We start from the raw sequence: 16171 nt of genomic DNA on the forward strand, positions 1-16171 counted from the left end.
CTTAATGCAGTGGAAGCACAATTCATCCTCAACCTGAAAAAATTCAAGACAGAAAAATCTGCAGGCAAAGTCATGAAAACTGTCTTCTGGGGTGACGAAGGATTTTTACATCAGGAGTTCATGCCAGACAAGACAATCATAACTAGGGAGACTTAGGCCAACACAATGATCACTTTGCAGGAATCAATCAAGGAGAAAAGCTGAAGAAAACTCACAGAAGTTGTGCTGCTTCTTCACGTATAATAAAAATCACAGGCTGCCATTTGAGAATATGGGTTTTATCAGCTGAACAATCCACCCTACAGTCCCTAAAGTTATTTCCTGTTCTGAGCTATGAAGAAATCTTTCTTTAGGCACTGGTTTTCTAGTGATGAAGATGTCAAGGAAGTTGTGATTACCTGGTTTAAAGGTCAAACAAAATTCTTTTCAAAGGGGTTAAAGTCATTGCATGAAAAGTGGATGCAGTTTATAGAACTATCGGGGGACTAATTTGAAAAATACTGTAAAGCACCAATTTTTAAAACTATTTTGTTTCCTACTGGGGACACTCCTGCTGTCCATAATGGTAAAAACATGTGCACCCCTGCATGTCATTATACTTATTTTACAAAAAGCTCCTTCTTTGGCAGAATCTTTTGCAAAATTTAAAGGGAAATGACCATGTCTTGAGCTGGATGTCTCAATGATAGTGAGAGCATTGTGTGCAAAACCCAAAATAATATTAATAAAATTAATACTTTAATTTCATTACAATGCTTTTTTCACAAACTACTATGACTTCCTGGCCTTTGTGTCTACAGTGGAAGAAATTAACAATAGCTCAGAGCTCCTACCCAACCTCACTCTGGGCTTTCATATTTATGACTCTTACAACAATCCCTTATTTGTATTTCAAGCTGCCATGAGTATTTTTTCAGGACTAGATGCATTGATCCCTAATTACAGATGCAAAACCCTTGGTACCCTTGCTGCTATAATTGAAGGTATCCAAACTGAGGAATCAATTCAGTTATCCAATGTTTTCAGGATCTACCACTACCCACAGGTAAGGGGCTATTTTACTTTGTACTTTACCACCTTATCAATCCGTACAGGATATAATTCCTAAATTTGAGATCAAATTATCCAGTGACATTGAAAATTAGTGGAACACAAATATTTTTTTCACTAATGTGCACTAATGAATATAGCACATGCTAATGATTAGTGCATTCTAATGTCCTGATTCTTTAAATGATGCCTAGGTTAGGTGCTGCTAGGTATCTAGAAAAATGTCAGCCAACAGGTCTAAGTGGTGAAAAAGGGGCCGCTGAGCTGATGGCCGCTGGTGCGTTCAGTTCAGCGGCCCAGCAACCTACCCACCCACCCACCGTAACAATAGCGGCAGGAGAGATGCCTCATCTCCCCTACCACGATGTGATCACCCCTCTACCCGAACTGCCATGACCCGCGGCAGGAGAGATGCCCAATCTCTCCTGCTGCGGGTTGTGGCAGTTCGGGTAGAGGAGTGATCGCATCGTGGCAGGGGAGATGGCCGATCTCTCTTGCAGTGATACATTACCCCCCGACAATATCGGGCCAAGAGGGAGCCCAAGCCCTCTTGCCCCGCGGCACCCCCGACCTCCCCGATGACATCGGGGCAGGAGGGAGCCCAACCCGGCCCATGTGCTTAAGGCCCTACCCACAGGACCCTAAGGCTCCCGGGCCTATTCTGATTGGCCCAGATGCCTCAGGCACCACCTGTGGGCGGGGTTTCGGCCGCCTGGGCCAATCCGGCCCTATTCCAGAGCCGGCTGGCCTGCCGGATGGGCGGGCATGGCACCCGTCCGTCCGGCCAATGATTTGAGGTACGGGTAGGGGGTCATGGGGTCGGCAGGGGGGTCACAGGTCGGCAGGGGGGACAATCTGGGGTTCAGGGAGGTGGACGTTGGGGGGGTTGTGTCGAGGGCAGGAGGGCCTGGGATCCCCCCTGCCTGTATTGTAGTGGGGGGTGGGGATAGGGGGGTTTGCCTGGACAGGAGGGGTTGGGGGCGAGAGGTTAGGAGGGCTTGGGCTCCCTCCTGGCCTGATCGTAATTGGGGGGAGGCCCTCAGGGCAGGAGGGCTTGGGCTCCCTCCTACCATGAACGTAATCGGTGGGGAGTTTCACAGATCGCTGGGGCCAGGAGGGCTTGGGCTCTCTCCTGGCCCGATGTTGTCGTGCGATGCTGCTGCTGGTGGAGCAAGAGGGCTTGGGCTCCCTCCTGCAGCGGTGTTGTCGCGGGGTACCATGGGTGCCTGGGGCAGGAGGGCTTGGGCTCCCTCCTGCCCCGATGTTGTCGCTGGGTGTCGCGGGTGCCAGGGGCAGGAGGGCTTGGGTTCCTTCTTGCCCGACCATAATCAGGGGGATTTAGGGATCGCGGGGCAGGAGGGCTTGGGTTCCCTCCTGCCCCGATGTCGTGGAGGGGGTTGGTGTGGATTCTGTAACCGATGTTGTTTTTGACAGACACCGGTTACAGACTCCAGCTTTTAGGTGAAGGACTGGCTCCTCCTTCGCCTAAAAGCCCTTGTGTTAGACGTTTGGGGCTTAGGCATTTTTTTGGTTCATTATGGGGTATAAGTGTAGATGTCGTTTGGGTACAAGCGTAGACTTAGTGGTGGTCTGGGCGTTTAAACAGCTGAATGTAGAGGCAGGCCATTATCAAAACAAGGACATTTGTTTTGGTTATGGACACTTTCCCTGCTTCTGCTTTCAACGTTTAAGGCCTTAGGCCAAAAAGGGACTTAGACGTTTTTTTTGATTATGCCCCTCCATGCTTTTTAGTGCGTGCTAAATATTAGCACACGCTAAATACACGCTAAACACTAATGCATGCGTGTTATCCTATGGACGTGTTAGCATTTAGCACGTGTATTGATTTAGCTTGCGATAAATGTGTGCTAAAATGCTTAGCACACCTTAATAAAAGAGGGCCTATGTGTTAATTTGTCAGTTAATATGTTGTTGATTTTGAGTATGCTAAAAAATATGCCACCTAAGCACCACTCGATACAACACATACCTGCAACCATTTAAGTATTAGTTTGTTTATTTTTACCTTTCATTTCCTAATTAAAGATCATATGTGTTCATCCCATACAGTATCTCTTATAAGGGTGTTTTATAAGTGGCATAGCATATAAATGCAAGGGGCATATATGCAGGCAATTCTTGGACATATCTGTCATGTATGTGTATTATTACAGAGTTATGTATGCCCTTGTTTCATTTAGTATGCCACAGATATGCCAAGTCTATGGCTCATGTATATAACTGTGAGAGCCTTAAATGTACGCATTCTGATACTGGTTATAATAGATAGGCTTTCAGGGCCTGAATCAATTAATAGACTAATTTTTAGCATGCGCTAAGATGTACTAGTGTGAATTAAAAATTCATTCAAAGTAGGCACTATCCAGAGTCTATTTACCTGGATACAGGTTCAGAAGTTCTACAGGATGAAAATTCCTCTCTTAGGCAGTAAGAGAAGAGCTTACCGTCCTGAGGCTTGTTAAATTGGACAGAAAACATTGAAGGCTTCGAGATCAGAATATTTGAGTTTTATTTAATAAATGCAAAGTAAATATCAAATTAAAAGTAATATGTTTATGGTATAAAATGAATGTAGAGTTTCAAGTGAAGAATGTATAGTATGACTTGAATTATTGTACACTTGTTTGCATAATGTAAAAACGAATAAAGATATTTAAAAAAAAAAAAAAAGTAATTTTGTGTTCAAGGAAGGAATAAGAAAACACATTACCTTCTCCTGTTCTAATTCCTTCAAAGGCAGTTCTGACATAGCTATACATTTTATCCTTTCCCTGACATCCTTTTCCAGCATTAATATACAATAACATGATGTCCAGACTTTCCAAACACATACATCCTATGGAGCCTGGTACATTTACAAAAACCTATAATTTAAATATAATTATTCAATTAACTCTATATATCCTGGGCCAAAAATAAAATCACAATGTAAAAGACCGACAATTCACTTGTCAATTCAAGTCCAATAGATGTCAGTGTTACTCTTTCTTTCCATATGACTTCCAAATGACTGTTGATCTTTGTGACCTGTTCAGAAATAAATCATATCCAAACAAAAATGCATTCAGGAACACATCAATATGAGAACAAGCAGCAAACAGTTATTTATTGACAAGTGGAGAAAAGACCTCAGTGTCACGTTGGATCAGAAAACAAATCCTCTGGACAAAGCAACTTCAAATAAAAAAATTAAAGATGCTTTGTCCAGAGGATTTGTTTTCTGATCCAACGTGACACTGAGGTCTTTTCTCCACTTGTCAATAAATAACTGTTTGCTGCTTCTTCTCATGTTGATGTGTTCCTGAATGCATTTTTGTTTGGATATTATTATAAGGAGCATTCATTCTGATTATTGTTATTTTTGTCAGAAATAAATCATGTCAGGATAGGCCTACAGCTTAATATATAGCAACAGTGTTTATAGAAATGCTAACATCCATTAGAAATGCAGGCATCCTTTTTGATTATTTGTGATTCCATACACAAGAACAGATTTCCTGCTTCCTCTGAGAACCTTATCTTTAAGTCCTATGTATGTCTACAGATATATATGGACAATGGTACATAAAATTTGCCCTTGTCTTAAGAGTCACAAAGTCAAATTAAACTTCTGAACTTCCTTAGCATAGCTAGAATGCAGATGCAGCAATTTAGATATGCCAATCTGTGAACAGAGGACTTATACAATTATTTTAATCTTTAATTACAAGGTCTCAGGCTTTTTCACTAAATCTCATTTTAATTCCCTAAACTTTAATATACAGTTTTGATTCATTCACAAAGTCTAGCAAGCAGCACAGAGGGAGAGAAGCAAGAGAGAGACTCAGGAGGCAGGGATAGGAGAGGAGGAGAAGCCAGGAGGGCACAGAGGGAGAACAGAGTGAGGGGTAGCGGCGAGAGGTAGCTCCACCCACCCCTCTGACGTCAGACCTCGGAGCTCCGCCTTAAAAGGGGCAGAGCTAACACCAATCGAGACTAGCTTGCCTGCAAGCAGTGACAGAGGGAGAGCTTGAGCAGGCAAGCAGGAGCAAGGGGAAAGTAGGAGACAGAAGAAGAAGGAGAGGGAAGCAGCAAACAAAGAGAAACAACTGTTATCTTAAAGTAGGAACGATGATGGAAGCAGAGGGAAACCAGAAGATGAGCTTTCCAGTGTTCTGCACTGGCTGTCATAGGTATGACTACCTCCCCTCGGGGAGACAGTCATATGTATGCGGTCGATGTCAGGAACTGGAAAGCTTGAAAAAGGAAGTCAAGCGACTTGAGGACAAGATTCAGGAGCTAGAAGAACTTTACACCACGGAAGACCCTGTCAAGACATTTGAAGACTTCAGGAGTGAGAGACACATCGAGAAGAAAGTCAGGGAACTCGAGGATTTAATCGAGGAAGCATACAGGAGGAGGGTGCAAGAGAACGAGCTCCAGATGAACGATGAAGCTACACCGACAACACGATGGAAGGGGGAGCAAGAAGCAGATGACCTTAAGGAAGACACCCACAGAGGATTACCACACGATGAGGAGGAATTGGTTAGTCGATGCCCAGAAGAGAGAGCAAAGCACACCGAGGACATCGACCTGAGACCGAAGCGGAAGATGAAGAAGGGAAAGTCAGTGGTCCTAGTGGGAGATTCGATCCTGAGGAATGTGGACAGCCACATAGTAGGAGGAAGAGAGGATCGACTGGTGACCTGCCTACCAGGAACGAGAACCAAGGACATCGTGGACAACATTGGGAGGATCCTGGAAGGAACAGAGATGGAAGAGACCGCAGTGATGATCCACATCGGGACGAACGATGTCAGCAGGAGAGACTACAGAAGAAGCACGCTGATAGAACAGTTCAAGATTCTGGGAAAGAAGCTGAAGATGAGGGCCCAGAATATAGCGTTCTCAGAGATCCTACCGGTACCAAGGGCAGATGTGAAAAGGCAGGAGGAACTACAATCAATTAATGCGTGGATGAGGAGATGGTGTGAGGAAGAAGGATTCCACTTCGTGAGGAACTGGACGACGTTCTGGGGCAAGAGCAAGCTCTACAGGAGAGACGGACTGCATCTGAGCACGGCGGGAACAAGACTTCTAGCAAACAACGTCAGGAGAGGACTAGAACAGGCTTTAAACTAAGACGATTCGGAAGAAGGTATCCCATGAAGATACAGAGGGGAATAAAGGCTGGGAAGAACCAATGGACATATTACAGGAGTCGACTAACCCAGAAGAGGAGGCTAGTAAGAGTGTAGCAAAAGAGAAGACACCGAAGACCGCAGCACAGGGAAAGGAAGTGAAGACAACAAAATGCCAGGACCTAAATTGCATATATACTAATGCAAGGAGCCTAAGAAACAAAATGGGGGAATTAGAAGCCATGGCCAATGCAGAGGACATAGATATCATTAGAATCTCTGAAACATGGTGGAATGAGGAAAGCACATGGGATACAGCGCTGCCGGGGTACAAGCTCTATCGCCAGGACAGGTCAGGACAGAAAGGAGGTGGGATAGTCCTATACATAAAAGAAAGCATACAATCGACAAGAATGGACACAGGGGAGACGACCAGCAAGCTGGAGTCGCTATGGGTTAAAATACCAGGTAAGAAAGGTCAGGAAATAAAGATGGGCCTATACTATCGTCCACCCGGGCAAACCGGAGATATCGATAGAGAAATGGATGCAGAGATGAGGCGAGAATGCAAAAGTGGTTACACGGTTATTATGGGAGACTTCAACTACCCCGGGATAGACTGGAATCTAGGCAGCTCACGATGCACTAGGGAGACGGAATTCCTGGAGGCTACACAAGATTGCTTCATGGAACAGCTTGTTAGAGAACAGACGAGAGGAAATGCCACTCTGGATCTAATCCTAAATGGGTTAAGGGGCCCTGCAAAGGAAGTGGAAGTCGTAGGACCGTTAGGAAACAGCGATCATAATATGATCAAGTTCAAGGTAGAAGTAGGAATATCAAAAGGAAAGAGAACCATAGCGACAACTTTCAACTTCAGGAAAGGAAACTACGAAGCAATGAGGGAAATGGTAAGAAAGAAACTTAGGAATGCTTCCAAGGAATGGCAAATGGTAGAACATGCCTGGTCGTTTTTCAAGGACACGGTGAGCGAGGCGCAAAATCTGTACATCCCCAGATTCAGAAAGGGGTGCAAAAAGAATCGAACAAAAGACCCGGTATGGCTGACTAAAATGGTGAAGGAAGCGATAGGCAATAAGAAGAATTCATTCAGAAAATGGAAGAAGGACAAAACTGAGGGGAACTGGAAGGAGCACAGGAAGTATCAAAAAGAATGTTACCGTGTTGTTCGAAAAGCCAAAAGAGAGTATGAAGAAAGGCTAGCCAGGGAGGCACGAAACTTCAAACCGTTCTTCAGATATGTTAAAGGGAAACAGCCAGCTAGGGAGGAGGTGGGACCGCTGGACGACGGAGACAGGAAGGAAGTGGTGAAGGAGGAGAAAGAAGTAGCGGAGAAACTCAACGTGTTCTTTTCGTCTGTATTTACGAAGGAAGATATGACCAACATACCGGAACCTGAGCAATTCTTCGATGAAAATCAAGCAGAAAAATTAACATCCATGGAAGTGAGCCTTGAAGATGTGCGCAGGCAGATAGAAAAACTAAAAACTGACAAATCCCCCGGTCCGGAAGGAATCCATCCAAGGGTCCTGAAGGAATTGAAGGAGGAGATAGCGGAGCTACTGCAGCAAGTTTGCAATCTATCCCTGAAAACAAGCATGATCCCGGAGGACTGGAAGATAGCCAACGTTACGCCCATCTTTAAAAAGGGATCAAGAGGTGACCCGGGAAACTACAGACCGGTGAGTCTGACCTCGGTTCCGGGGAAAATGGCAGAAGCACTGATAAAAGAAAACATCGATGAACATTTGGAAAGAAACAAACTTCTGATATCAAGCCAGCATGGTTTCTGCAAGGGGAGATCGTGCTTAACTAACTTATTAAACTTCTTCGAAGGAATCAACAGACGGATGGACAGAGGAGACCCCATAGACATCATATACCTTGATTTCCAAAAAGCCTTTGACAAGGTGCCTCACGAGCGTCTACTCCGGAAACTGAAAAACCATGGGGTGGATGGAGACGTACATAGATGGATCAGAAATTGGTTGGCAGGTAGGAAACAGAGGGTAGGGGTGAAGGGCCATTACTCGGACTGGAGGAGGGTCACGAGTGGTGTTCCGCAGGGCTCGGTGCTTGGACCGCTGCTATTTAATGTATTCATAAACGATCTGGAAATGGGGACGACGAGTGAGATAATAAAATTTGCAGACGACACCAAACTATTTAGTGGCGCTCGGACTAAAGAGGACTGCGAACAATTACAAAGGGATCTGAACAAACTAGGGGAATGGGCGACGAGATGGCAGATGAAGTTTAATGTTGAGAAATGTAAAGTATTACATGTGGGAAGCAGAAACACGAGGTACAACTATACGATGGGAGGGGTGTTATTGAATGAAAGTACCCAAGAGAGGGACTTGGGGGTAATAGTGGACATGACAATGAAGCCGACGGCACAGTGCGCAGCGGCCGCTAAGAAAGCGAATAGAATGCTAGGTATAATCAAAAAGGGTATTACAACAAGGAAGAAAGAAGTTATCCTGCCATTGTATCGGGCGATGGTGCGCCCGCATCTGGAGTACTGCGTCCAATATTGGTCGCCTTACCTTAAGAAGGATATGGCGTTACTTGAGAGGGTTCAGAGGAGAGCGACACGTCTGATAAAAGGGATGGAGAACCTTTCATACGCTGAGAGATTGGAAAAACTGGGACTCTTTTCCCTGGAGAAGAGGAGACTTAGAGGGGATATGATAGAGACTTATAAGATCATGAGGGGCATTGAGAGAGTGGAGAAGGACAGGTTCTTCAAACTTTCAAAGAATAAAAGAACAAGAGGGCATTCAGAAAAGTTAAAAGGGGACAGATTCAAAACGAATGCTAGAAAGTTCTTCTTTACCCAACGGGTGGTGGACATCTGGAATGCGCTTCCAGAGGGCGTAATAGGGCAGAGTACAGTATTGGGGTTCAAGAAAGGATTGGACAATTTCCTGCTGGAAAAGGGGATAGAGGGGTATAGATAGAGGATTACTGCATAGGTCCTGGACCTGTTGGGCCGCCGCGGGAGCGGACTGCTGGGCACGATGGACCTCTGGTCTGTCCCAGCAGAGGCATTCCTTATGTTCTTATGTTTTCATATCATCTGTGACACGTATCACACCTGTAAATTCCAGGAATTCTTCAACAGCTCCTATACTGTAGATATTTACAAAAAAAAAAAAAACAACAATGCAATTTAACAGTGTCTATAGTCAAAGTAGGTATGGTTTTCACAGGAAATGTTCTTAGGCATAGCTGGAACCTTTGTAGATGTGATTCTTATCAAACATAGGGGCAACAAAACAAAGGAGAACATCCAACTTTGTCTGCAGAAAAAAACCAAGCAGGAGAAACAAACAAAATTGCAGACTGTGTACAAGAAGATGCAGGCAAAAATTTAATGTACCAAAATTAAAATGCAAATATGTAAAATAAAACCCTTTTGCAGCAATCCTCGGCCAACACAATATACAGGCACTTTGTTACTTATCTTCATTTTTTATGGTATGTCCCAACCTTTTTCACCATGGACCCCTGACGAAGGTTTGTCCGAAACACGGACCGTGTTGGGTCCCTTCATTGGTAAAAGGGTTTTATTTTACTTACAGTGGTGCCTCGCATAACGGCCGCCTCGCACAGCGAACGCTGCGCACAACGAACTTTATGTCTTGATTCGTACAACGGACTTCGTTTCACACAACGAAGTCGCCCGAGCTGCATCCTTCCGGGGTTCCTGCGGGGTTGGATCGCAGCGGGGTTGGTCGAGCCGCGAGGGTAGTCTCCTTCTCCTTACCTGCCCTGTCGCAGCACACAGCCGAACGGAAATCTTCCCGATGTCAGCGCTGACGTCGGAGGGAGGGCTTAAGCAAAGCCCTCCCTTCCTCCGACGTCAGCGCTGACATCAGGAAGACTTCCGGTCGGCTGTGTGCGGCTGCGGCAGGGCAGGTAGGAAGAAGGCAATGGCGAACGAAAGAGGGGGGAGGGGGCGGTCCGCCCCGAAGAATGTGCACAGCTGGTCAGGTCCCCCGATCGACCGACAACAGGCCCGGCCGACAAACCTCCCTGCCCTGTAGCCGCGAATCTAAATTACCTCTTACAGCAGCTTCAATAATCCAGCTGCTGTAAGAAGGTAATTTAGATTCGCGGCTACAGGACAGGGAGATTTGTCCGACCGGGCCTGTTCTGTTGTCGGTCGGGTGCAAAAGCGCCACAAAGGTGGAGGCAGGGAGGGAGGAAAGGTGGAGTGGAGAAGAAAAGACGCTTAAGGGGGGAGAAGGCCGCTGAAAGCACATGTTGGAGCAGGGGATGAGAGGGAGGGAGAGAAGGGGAAATATTGGACAAGGGCAGAAGGGATGCTAAATCATAGGGTGACAGGCAGAGAGAACAACAGGAAAAAGAGTGGAAGCAATCTTGAACCCTGAGGGTGAGGGCAGAGAGAGGTGGTGAGATGATTGATCATGGGGAGAGGGACAAAAGGGAATAGAGATGGGATAGGAAGATAGTGGAAGTAAAAGGACAGGGAGATGTATGTTTTTAGATGTATCTAAATAAAAATAATAACAAAAAATTTATATTTTTTTATGTCATCTTAGCATATTTTATGCTACAGAACGAATTATTTTTTTAAACATGTATTGTTATGGGAAAACGCGTTTCACATAACGAACTTTTCGCATAACAAACTTGCTCCTGGAACCAATTAAGTTCGTTGTGTGAGGCACCACTGTATTTGCATTTTAATTTTGGTACGATAAATTTTTGCCTGCATCTTGTACACAGTCTGCAGTTTTGTTTGTTTCTCCTTCTTATCAAACATAGGCACCGATAATGTAGGCCGGCAAAACTCTGGCTTACATTACTGGTACTTGATGTTGCATGCAAGCCACAATTCTCTTAACGGTGATTGAAAAAGCTTCCAACACTGATTTTTGGAGGAGCAATTACTAGCATCAGGCCATAATGTATAGCACAATTAGTAAATAGTAATAGCATAATTAGTAAATAAAACATGCCTAAGTGCTGTAGATACCCCCCAAAAACCAGAAAACCAATTGGTTGACAAGATCCAATATGGAAGCCAAACAGAAAACAAACCAATGAGAAGATGAAAAGTAGACTTTATTCACATGTCCTGATACCTGACATGACCACGGGCTCCTTCTACTAAGGTGCGCTATGCTTTTTAGCGCGTGTTAAACGCTAACACGTACATAATAGTCTATGGATGCATTAGCGGTTAGCATGCATGTAGATTTAGCACATGCTAAATGTGCACTAAAACACTTACCCCCCCTCTTTTATTAAGGTGTGCTATGCTTTTTAGCACACGATAAATGTTAGTGCGTGCTAATCGCGCACTAAACGCTGACACGTGCATGTTATCCTATGGATGCGTTAGCGGTTAGCGCACACGTTGATTTCGCCATAGCGCACCTTAGTAAAAGAGGGTCTTAGTGCACTTTACTAAAACAGGGGGAATATTTTACCGAGGGCTGCTTCAGAGTTTTAAGAAAATACTAATTGTCTTAAAATCCAGTAAAATCTACTTATTACACAGAATTGGTTCAAAATGAGCTCTGGATCAGGACATGTGAAAAAATTATTCTATTAATCTTCTCACCAGCTTGTTTTCTGTTTATCTTCCATAAGTGCTGTAGCTATGCATGTATATTACAAAGGGGCATGTTTAAAATATGCTCAAAACAAACAAATAAAAAAATCCTCACTAAGTAGGTTGGGAACTGGCACCCAATACAATAATAAATCAAACAATATGTAGGTGAATATATATAAATAAGTATAAATATTTTCAAGTCACAATTGGAATGTCCTGTACATAACATCTAAAAAAAACTGTCCACCTCACAACCATTTTCAGTCAGAAAAAGGGTGGAATTTCCTATTTAAAAAATGTGAGAATGACATTTTTGCACTGCAAACATTCAAAATCAGCAGTCATTTTCTAAAATGAAATCTCCAAAGTATGACCACCAAAAGGGCAGACATGAAAAATGTCTGTCTGACATCTTGTACAAAAAATAGCCACACAGATGTCCCTGCAGAGGGGCATCATAGTGGTCAGTACAGTGGACCTAACTGGTTATGCATTAGTCAACTCTGAAAGCCTGGGAATTCAATACTAGCACCAGGACATGGTCTGACTTTGAATTTCCAATTTTCACTCCTGTAGTGCTCAGCCAATTGATGATTGATACCGGCTGAAAATAGGGCCCTTAAAAGCACAATATGGGCATAAATAGCAATAGCCCATTTGACATTTATGCTTCTTTTTAAAAACATGAGATCCTCAATCTACTAAAATTCTGGTTAAAATCTCATTTTTATATATGTACAGTAAGATATATATGTAATGTAATGTAATGTAATGTAATTTATTTCTTATATACCGCTACATCCGTTAGGTTCTAAGCGGTTTACAGAAAATATACATTAAGATTAGAAATAAGAAAGGTACTTGAAAAATTCCCTTATATATATTTAAAATGTCATAACACAGAAATGGTGTTGAAATTATTTTTCTCCACAGATCAGTTACAAATCACAAAGTCTTCTTATGAGTGATGCTCATAAGTTTCCTTATTTTTACCGGACTGTCCCCAGTGAGCTCCACCTCTGTGCTGGGATCCTTAGCTTACTAAAGCATTTCAACTGGACCTGGGTTGGTATAATTGCATCCGATGATGACAGCAGTGCGAGGGCTGTCCAGATTCTGAAAGAAGGTATTGAACAGAACAATGGTTGCACTGAATTCATAGAAACCTTCCCTCATGGTGGTATTGCACCACAAGAAAAGATAAATAAAATTAATGACAGTATTCATTCATCATCAGCTAATGTGATCATTTTCTATTCTAAAAAAGAATATATTTGGAATTTATATAAGGCCATTCCAGTTATGTTAATACCTGGAAAAACATGGATCACCTCAGTTGAATGGGATATTTCTTCAACCTATTCATTGCGGTTTAGCAGAAAGAACATTATTTTGGCATTCACAATGGCAAAGAAAAATATTCCAAACACTTCAAAATTTATTCAGGAGGTGAATCCTACCCTGTTTCCAAGTGATAAAAATACCCAGAGATGGTGGCATCAGCTGTGTGACAGCCGATGTCCCCAAAATATCAGAAGATCCTGCAGAGCTGAGGAAGCACCAGACGTGTTCCCACACTGTACCCTAAAGTTCTTTGGCAGCAGCTATAGCATATACAATGCAGTGTATGCCCTGGCACATGCTTTGCATGATATGGTCATATCAGATTCTGGAAAAAATAGTACATGGAGTAAAGAAAATATGGAAGGTTCAGATTATTTTCTACAGAAGGTAACATCATTTATAGAGAAATTTTAAGCTTAATTTTGAACAAATTATATAGGAAAAATTTGAAGTGTTTTTTCCGTATGCCAATGGTTAAATTTCAATCAAATAGGTTATATATAGAAGTGGAGGGGCATTATCAAAAACAACGTCTAAGTCCCCTTTTGGCCTAAGTCCTTAAACATTCAAAGCAGAAGCAGGGAAAGTGTCCATAACCAAAACAAACGTCCTTGTTTTGATTATGGCCTGCCTCTACTAAATGCCCAGATCACCACTACGTCTAAAAGTACACCCCCAGGATGCCTACACTTTTTGGCCATAATGAACAAAAAAAAACGCCTAAGCCCCAAACCTCCAACAGAAAGACTTTTAGGTGAAAGAGGAGCCAGTCCTTCACCTAAAAGCTGGATTCTGTAACCCATGTGCCTAAGGCCCCACCCACTGGATGGCTATGGGGGGTGGTCATTGGGGGGAGGGGGGTTGCGTCGAGGGCAGGAGGGCCTGGTATCCCTCCTGCCCATAATGTAGTAGGGGATGGAGGGTAGGGGGTCGCCAGGGCCAGGAGGGCTTGGGCTCCCTCCTGGCCCAATCCAGTCATGGGGGGGATGGTCGCTGGGGCCAGGAGGGCTTGGGCTCCCACCTGGCCCAATCCAGTCGTGGGGGTGTGGTCGCTGGGGCCAGGAGAGTTTGGGCTCTCTCCTGGCCTGATGTTAATCGGCGGGGCAAGAGGGCTTGGGCTCCTTCTTGCACCGATATCATCGGGGAGTCGGAGAGTCTGCGGGGCAAGAGGGCTCGAGCTCCCTCTTGCCCCAATGTTGTGTGTGTGGGGAGGGTGATGCATCATGGCAGGAGAGATGCCTCATCTGTCCTACCACGATGTCATCACTCCTCTACCCGAGCTGCCGCGACCCGCAGCAGGAGAGAAAGGGCATCTTTCCTGCCGCGGGTCACGGCAGTTCAGGTAGAGGAGTGATGGCATCGCGGTAGGGGAGATGAGGCATCTCTCCTGCCGCGATGCTTGTGGTGGGTAGGTTGCCAGGTCGCTGAACTGATGGCGCCAGCGGCCATCAGCTCAGCAGCCCCTTTTTCGGCACTTAGACCTGGAGCCAAGCCAGCATGGGGGTTTCCCATCTCTGAGAAAGGGGGTTTATAAGTTGGATAAATATTTTCAGATAAGTAGAGATGACGTTCATTTAGTGTGGATCCTTTGTGTGCTTGGGAGACTTCTGAGTCTTGGGATTCATTGGATGCCTCATCATATTCCTTGGATTCAGAAAGTACAGATTTAAGACAGGAATCAAGTAGGGCACAAGTGGTGGGGAATGAGGTGTTGGGTTGTGCACATGTTTCATTGAGCAGACCTATAGAATAAGTCACTTGTTGTTTGTAAATATGTGAATATATTATGAAAAGGTCTATTTGCTTTTTACTTTTTATCTTTTTTTATCTTTATATAAATATGTTGGCTTCAACAGCAACAGCAACCATTATTCTTAAATCATTACTTGTTCTTGTATGTATGGACCTTCGGACTGCATCCGGGCACTTTGCTGCCGGTCGCTAAACTCTTCATGAGTCCAATCTTTAATAAGTCTTTATTTAATGAGAATTTAATTTAAATATGGTATTTTTAGCTTCTTATTTTTCTAAAGTAAGCATTTATAGAAGAACATCACTTAGCTTATTGGTGATTAGTTCTTTCTTCACCCCTCCTGACAAGCATGTTTCAATTAAGAAACTTTTCTTCAGGGTCGAGGTAAACGTTTGTGGGAGCTAGTATCATCTTGCATCATTGAGCAGACAACACACTTCATGCAGTTGCATCATTGGATAGTCAGATGTTGCAAAAGTTCACGCATAACATTTTAAAAAAGCAAATTTGCAGATATCTTTGCTCTGTTGGAAAATGATCAGGATGGTGGGTCTCAGAAGAAAAGGAGAAGCTGACAATGATGAGACCAAAAAGTCAAAGATGAAAGTCTCTAGGAATATATTTAATTGGCTGTAAGAACATAAGAACATAAGAAGTTGCCCCCGCTGAGTCAGACCAGAGGTCCATCTTGCTCAGCGGTCCGCTCCCGTGGCGGCCCATCAGGCCTAGTACCTGAACAGTGGTCCCTGATTAATTTTGTAACTTACCTCTAATCCCATCCCTATAATCTACCTCTACTCTTATCTGTACCCCTCAATCCCTTTGTCTTCCAAGTACTTATCCAAAGCTTCTTTGAACCCCTGTAGCGTGCTCCTGTTTATCACATCCTCTGGTAGCGCGTTCCATGTATCCACAACCCTCTGTGTGAAAAAGAACTTCCTGGCGTTTGTTCTAAACCTCTCCCCTTTCAATTTCTCTGAGTGCCCCCTTGTACTTATTGATCCCCTTAATTTGAAAAATCTGTCCCTGTCTATTTTTTCTATGCCCTTCATGATCTTGAAGGTTTCTATCATATCTCCTCTAAGTCTCCGCTTTTCCAGGGAGAAAAGCCCTAGCTTTTTCAGTCTGTCAGTATATGAGAGGTCCTCCATGCCCTTTATTAGCTTAGTTGCTCTTCTCTGGACCCTCTCAAGTACCTCCATGTCCTTCTTGAGGTACGGCGACCAGAACTGAACACAGTACTCCAGGTGCGGGCGCACCATAGCA

The sequence above is a fragment of the Geotrypetes seraphini genome, chromosome 12 (assembly GCF_902459505.1).
Source record: "Geotrypetes seraphini chromosome 12, aGeoSer1.1, whole genome shotgun sequence".
NCBI lineage: Eukaryota > Metazoa > Chordata > Amphibia > Gymnophiona > Dermophiidae > Geotrypetes > Geotrypetes seraphini.